Raw genomic sequence first — 6,801 nt, 5'->3', positions numbered from 1 at the left:
TTCTACCTCCTCCCCCCGAGCAGCGCAGGGGAATGGGGGAATGGGGGCTGCAGTCAGTCTATAGTACTTCATCTCCGCTGCTCCTTCTCAGTCACTCTCCCTATTCCAACGTGGGGTCCCTCCCACAGGATGCAGTCCTTCCCAAAGTGATCCTTCGTGGGCTTCCCACAGGCAGCAGCTCTTCAAGAACCACTCCAGATATGGGTCCGTACCCCGGGGTCCATCCATCAGGAGCACACTGCTCCAACCTGGGTCCCCCACGGGCAGCAGCTCCTGCCAGGTCACCTGCTCCTGCGTGGGCTCCTCTCCATGGGCTACAGGTCCGGACCGGAATCTGTTCCAGCAGGGGTCTTCCACAGGCCGCAGCCTCTGTCGGTGCAGGGCCACCTGCTCCACCGTGGTCACCTCCACAGGCTGCAGCATGGAACCCTGCTCCATTGTGGTACACCATAGTCTGCAGGGGGACAGCCTGCTTCACCATGGTCCTCACCACAGGCTGCAGGGGACTTCTGCTCCGGCGCCTGGAGCACCTCTTCCCCTCCTTCTTCACTGGCCTTGGTATCTGCAAGGCTGTTTCTCACTCCTCTCTCTCTCTCAGCTGCTGTTCCCCTTCAGTTTTTTTCCCCATCTTAAATATGCTCAAACAAAGGGGCAAACAGCATCGCTTATTGGCTTGGCTCTGGCCAGTGGTGGGGTCTTTTTCTAAATGGGGCAGCTTCTAGATTCTTCTCACAGAAGCTACCCCTATGACACCCCCACTACCAAAACCTTGCCACGTAAACCCACTACAGGTATTCCCTTTCATGGTAAAGTGCTTGACAGTACGCCAGGGAATCCGGTTAACCCAGAAGTGTACACCCATGCAGGGTAAAGTACTTGGGAGTACACCCCCATTTTCTAGAACTGGAACGTTAGTGTGTGGTACACTGCAGGAGGAAAAATTTCTGTAGCAGCACACTGACAAGGGCTACGAAAAATGGGAAATAAGGATTCCAGGGGACAGGGAGATATCCCTGGGGCAGTGCCTACTGACAATCTTTCAGGAAGAATGATAAGAAATTGGAAAAAAAATCCCCAAACCAGAGGAAATTATAAAAAGAATATGATTAAGTACTGTGTATTAATTTGGACAAAGGAACCAATTGAGGAAACAGCAGTATTTTGGCCAAATATGGGTCTGATGAAAAATCAGGCTTTAAATTTATACATAAACGATAAGACTCCTTGTTTGGAGGAGGAGTCAAGTTATGCTCCTTGCTGGGTGCAGGGGGCAATTCAGTTTTTATTGAAAAAGGGTCAGGACCAGGAGAAAGAGGAGTCAGAGGGAAGAATGGGTCAATAGGAACCCTTGAATAAATTACCCCCTCCTTATAATCCTAATATTGCACCGGCAGCCGCAGCAGCTGCTGCAGGAAGGGAGCCAGGGACTGCAATTAACACTGTCCCTAGAGAAGGAGTACACTCTAGGCTCTGGCAAGATTTAGAACAATGTAAGAGAGACACCGAGGATTTCCCCTTCCCTGATACTAACAGTACTAACACTCCTATGTATCTTCTTAAGGAGTTCCCGGTGGGACAAGGACAAACATGTTATGTGAACTCCCCCCCCTTACCAGCAGAGAGGATAGGAGTTTTAAGAAGGAAATGAAGTCTTTAATGGAGGAGATGGGGAATGGAGGCTGCAGTTGGTCCGTGGCACTTTGTATCTGCCACTCCTTCATGGTCACTCTCTCCCCTGCTCTGGCATGGGGTCCCTCCCACGGGGTGCTGTCGTGGTTTAACCCGGCCGGCAGCTAAACACCACGCAGCCGTTCGCTCACCCTCCCCCTCCCTCTCTGGGACGGGGGAGAGAAATGGAAAGTGAAGCCCGTGAGTTGAGATAAAGACAGTTTAATAAGACAGGAAAATAATAATAACAAAAGTAATAATAACAATAATAATAATAATAATAATAATAATACAATGGTGATAATAGGAAAATAATAATAATAATATGTACAAACAAGTGATGCAGAATGCAATTGCTCACCACCCGCTGACCGATGCCCAGCTTAACCCCGAGCAGTCCGGCCCCCTCCCCCCGGCTAGCCACCCCTATATATTGTTTAGCATGACGTCAGATGGTATGGAATACCCCTTTGGCTAGTTTGGGTCACCTGTCCTGGGTCTGTCCCCTCCCAGCTCTTACTGCACCCCCAGCCTGCCTGTTGGCAGGACAGAGCAAAAGGCTGAGATGTCCTTGGCTTGGTATAAGCACTGCTCTGCAACAATTAAAACATCAGGGTGTTATCAGCACTCTTCTCATCCTAAGCCAAAACACAGCATTCCACCAGCTACTAGGAAGAAAATTAATTCTGTTCTATCTGAAACTTCTGTTCTAACTGAAACCAGGACAGGTGCCATCCTTCCTGGGCTGGTCCATTGTGGACTTCTCCATAGGCGGCAGCTCTTCAAGAGCTGCTCCAGGTGTGGGTCTGTGTGACAAATTTGTCTGTGTGACAGATTTGTCTGTCTGACAAATAAATGAAGTCTTTAACTGACGACCCTACAGGACTAGTAGAATAGTTAGATCAGTTTCTAGGGCCTAATTTATACTGAGGCCAGACCAAACTTGCTTCTTGTCCCAATTTCACAATTTGCTGTTTGATTAAGTGGTTCATTTTTCTACTTGGCTACTCGACTGAGGGCAATATGTGGTATGAAGTTGCCAGTCTATACCCAAATGGCAGCTAATTTGTTGTACCACTTTTGCCCCTGTCAGAGGATATAGTTGCTGGAACTCAAAAATGTGGTATTATTTCTTGTAGTAATAGCTTAGTTACCTCCTGAGCCTTGGCTGTTCTGGTTTGAAATGCTTCTGGCCATCCTGAAAAGGTGTTAGTTAATACCAATAAATACCAGTACCCCCCTTTTCTTGGGAGTTCGATGAAATCAATCTGCCATTGTTGTCCAGGCCCATTACCTTTTCCAATTTGGCCCATTTTTGGCTTGGGAGTGTTCTTGGGATTAGTCTGGAGACAAAGATCACATTGCTGAGTTACCTGTATCCAAATTAGGCCCTATCAATTTTCTATTTAAAAACTCTTATGCTACTTCAGCTCCTCAGCATGCTTTATTATGTTCTCCAGTTACCATTCAATTTAATATGGTATCACCATTCTCCCATCATTTATTTACATTAAACCTGTAGGTAAGATTTTCCGTTTACATCTTAGAATATTCTACTTAATTTTCTAAAGCTTTTGTTAATGCCTGATTTTCTGTTCCTGGTACTAGTGCCAAAATTTGACTTTCAGATGCCCGTTCTGCCACCCCTTTGGCTCCTGCATCAGCCAATCTATTCCCCCTTTCAGTATCAGTATCCCCTGTTTGCTGTCCTTTAGTGTCAACTTTAATAGGCAGGTATACTACTCGGAGTAATTTCGGTATCTCTTCTGCATGTTTAATTGAGGAAGATAAAAGTCCTCTCTCCTTCCAAATTGCCCCATGTGTATGCACCACACCAAAGGCATATTTCAAATCTGTCCAAATGTTTGCCAGCTCAAAAGCTCTTATCAAGGTGATGATTTCCACCTTTTGGGCTGATGTTTGTTACCGCATATCCTGTGAGGCAGTGGCCAAGAAGTGACCGCATATCCTGTGAGGCAGGTGGCCAAGAAGGCCAATGGCATCCTGGCTTGTATAAGAAGCAGTGTGGCCAGCAGGGCTAGGGAAGTGATTGTCCCCCTGTACTCGGCTCTGGTGAGGCCACACCTCGAGTACTGTGTTCAGTTTTGGGCCCCTCGCTACAAGAAGGACATGGAGGTGCTTGAGCGAGTCCAGAGAAGGGCGACGAAGCTGGTGAGGGGTCTGGAGATCAAGTCTTATGAGGAGCAGCTGAGGGAGCTGGGCTTGTTCAGCCTGGAGAAAAGGAGGCTCAGGGGTGACCTTATTGCTCTCTACAGGTACCTTAAAGGAGGCTGTAGCGAGGTGGGGGTTGGTCTGTTCTCCCATGTGCCTGGTGACAGGACGAGGGGGAACGGGCTAAAGTTGCGCCAGGGGAGTTTTAGGTTGGATGTTAGGAAGAACTTCTTTACCGAAAGGGTTGTTAGACATTGGAACACCATCCCTGGAGGTCTTTAAAAGACGTTTAGATGTAGAGCTTAGTGATATGGTTTAGTGGTTTAGTGGAGGACTTGTTAGTGTTAGGTCAGAGGTTGGACTAGGTGGTCTTGGAGGTCTCTTCCAACCTAGATGATTCTTTGTAATACCCTGTACATCTGCTAGCCCAGGCTCATGGCTATTGCTGTTATCAGTGTTCCGGGCTGGCCGCGAGGGACCGCGGAAACGACGATCTACCCCGGGCCGCACTGGGCCTTGAGGCCTTGTCATAGCCCAGTCCGAGCACTCCCTTCGGGGCTCCCACCGCGCGCCCAGCGGTGCCGCGCGGGGCACTAGGGGGCGCTGCGGCACCAGCTGCCTTGGCAGGCCCTGGCACGGCGGCCATCTCCGGCGGCGGTTTGAAAGGGTGACGGCGGCAAAGTGGGTTGTATATAGAGGCTGACAGAAAAGGATAATAGCTGTATTTGTCGCTCGGCTTCCTTTGTTTCCTGCCTTCCTCGTTGCGCTGAGCCCAGCTGGTAGCGTAGAGCGGGCCGGCCTGGTGGATCCCTTCCATTCGCTGCACCAGCGCTAGAGAGGTCGCCATTTTCATCTCCACCCTGCCTCAGACCCTCTCGGCCGGACTCGCCTCGCCGTGGAGGTAAGGCGCTCTGTCAGCGGCAGCAGGCAGTGTCTGGCGCTCAGCTGAGGCAGGAGAACCAGCCGGGAGCGCGAAAAGGGGCCTGCACCGCTCCTGCCCGTTGTCTGATCGCCCCGACATCACCAGGTTCCTCCACTGATTTCGTTTCCATCCTTCTTCACCCTTCCCCAGCGCTGCGGGGAGGGGGCACGGGGCTCACGAAAGAAGGGGAAGAAGGTGCCGAGGAGAGTCGAACAAGGAGAGGCAGCCCCAGTGGACAGCGGTGAGTGACGAGGACAGAGATTTGGATTCCCCCATCAGCCCAGTCGGGCGTTTTTACCGCTCCCTTCCTTTTACCTCCTTCCTTGTGCGCGCGGGGAGCAACCTTGCCGGCCTGCCCGCCATCAGGGGTGCTGCTGGAGTCGGGTCAGGTGGGGGGCTGCGGAGCAGGTAGCTGCAGCCAGAGGCAAGCTGGGCTGAATCGCGGGCACCAGAGCCAGTTGCTTTCTTCCCCCGGGCGGGGGGCTCGGGTTTCTGCTGTCTCCCTGCCCGTGGACCGAAGCGGAATAAAGAGGTCACCTGTCCCCGTGGAGTCTGCAGGCCGCCGGCTCCTTATTGAGGAGCCCATCGGTGTCTTCCGTAGTATGAGTCATCAGCTCTGCAACTGGGCAGTGGTGATCGAGAGCCCCCGGACGCAGCGCGCCGGGCTGGGCTGGACGAGCTCCCCGCGAACGGCGGCGGCAGGGCCGCCGAGGCCTGAGTGAGACGTTACAAGGAGAGAGCCCCCCCTCCTTCCTGGCCGCCGCCAGCAGCGGGAGCAGGTAGGCTCTGTGTCAACATCACAGTGAGCGAGCGCACTCTCGAGGCAAAAAAAAAAAAAAAGAGCGTTTTTTTTTTTTTTTTTTTTTTTTTTCCGGGGGTTGTAGATGTAAGAACAGACCGTGTTGAGGGAGGGCAGGTGGTGGCAGACCTGCGGGAGGTCAAGGCTATGTGGGGGCTCTGGGCTCAACTTGTACTGGACACAGGGTGTGGTGGCATACCGGGGATGCTGTGGTGCCTCCCTCACAAGCAGGGGGTGGGTGCCTGTGTTTATAACCTAATTTTGTACCCAAAGAACTAAACTCTTATTTTATCCTGGTGATTTGAAATGTGGGGCTTGTCTTGGATTAAGTGTTTGGTTTTTAGTCTTTTATGTAGTATATGTAACTTCGTGCTTTTACCAAAATTATAAATCTTTCTTTCTTAGGCCAGGAAAACGGCAGTTTCTGGGACTTCTAACTAAAGTCAAATGTGAAGTAGATCATAAATCTTCTGATTGTTTTTGAACTTCTATGAACTGAGTAATATTTTTATTGCCTTTTTTAAAATTACATTTTTTAGGAAGCGATTTAAACAAAACCCTAAACAGACTTTCTCACACCCATTCCAAATATCCCCCCTGTACTGTGACAACTGCTTAATAAATCCTAAAAAGTCAAAATGTTTGTAAAGTTGGTGTGTGTTTTAGTTTTATTACCTGCTTTTGTGTGTGTTGCAGGGGGTCTTATGTAATGCTCAGGAACTGACTTTTCTATTTAAATTTAAATCAGTGTATAAGGAAACCTTGGACATATAAGGTAACATATTAGTATTAGAGTTGACTGAAGTAATTGAGATTAGAATGTGTTATTGCACTCATAAGAAATGTTTAGTAACTGACATTTACTTATGTCATCTGATTTAATATTTAGCTCAGTAGAGGTATAGATGTGTTTCTGAAAGGTGCATTTTTCACTTCGCAAAAGCGTAGATACAACTTTGAAAAAATAAAATAAGTAAATTTCTATTGCAATGATTGATTTTTAGTTTGAAATTTAGTTTCTTCCATTAACTCGGGTAAGAAACTTGAATATGGATATATTTGCATGGATAACAAACATTAATTTGTTAGTGGGTAATATTTTCCGGAATATTTCTCTGGGGGAGAAATGTCAGTCTTGAGTATGTTATTCACTAGAGAAGAGCTGGGAATGATTAGGCAGGCAGCTATGCAAGAATATGAAAGAACCAACCCACCCCCTGACTGGGAGTAATTTCAATAG

The 6,801-nt window shown here is 48.9% G+C and overlaps 1 long non-coding RNA gene across 1 annotated transcript; it reads left to right on the top strand.

Annotated features, from left to right (window-relative positions):
- Window positions 1-4,491: 4,491 nt before the first annotated feature.
- Window positions 4,492-6,135, top strand: LOC309889408. Its single transcript, XR_014319229.1, has 4 exons — window positions 4,492-4,741; window positions 4,913-5,003; window positions 5,364-5,541; window positions 5,967-6,135. It is a non-coding gene; the product is annotated as an uncharacterized lncRNA (long non-coding RNA).
- The last annotated feature ends 666 nt before the right edge of the window (window positions 6,136-6,801 follow it).

This window comes from Aythya marila (genome assembly GCF_965140915.1).
Source record: "Aythya marila genome assembly, chromosome: W".
In the NCBI taxonomy this organism is placed as follows: Eukaryota; Metazoa; Chordata; class Aves; order Anseriformes; family Anatidae; genus Aythya; species Aythya marila.
The sequence above is the reverse complement of the archived record's forward strand: the minus strand, read 5'-3'. Positions and strand labels throughout refer to the sequence as shown.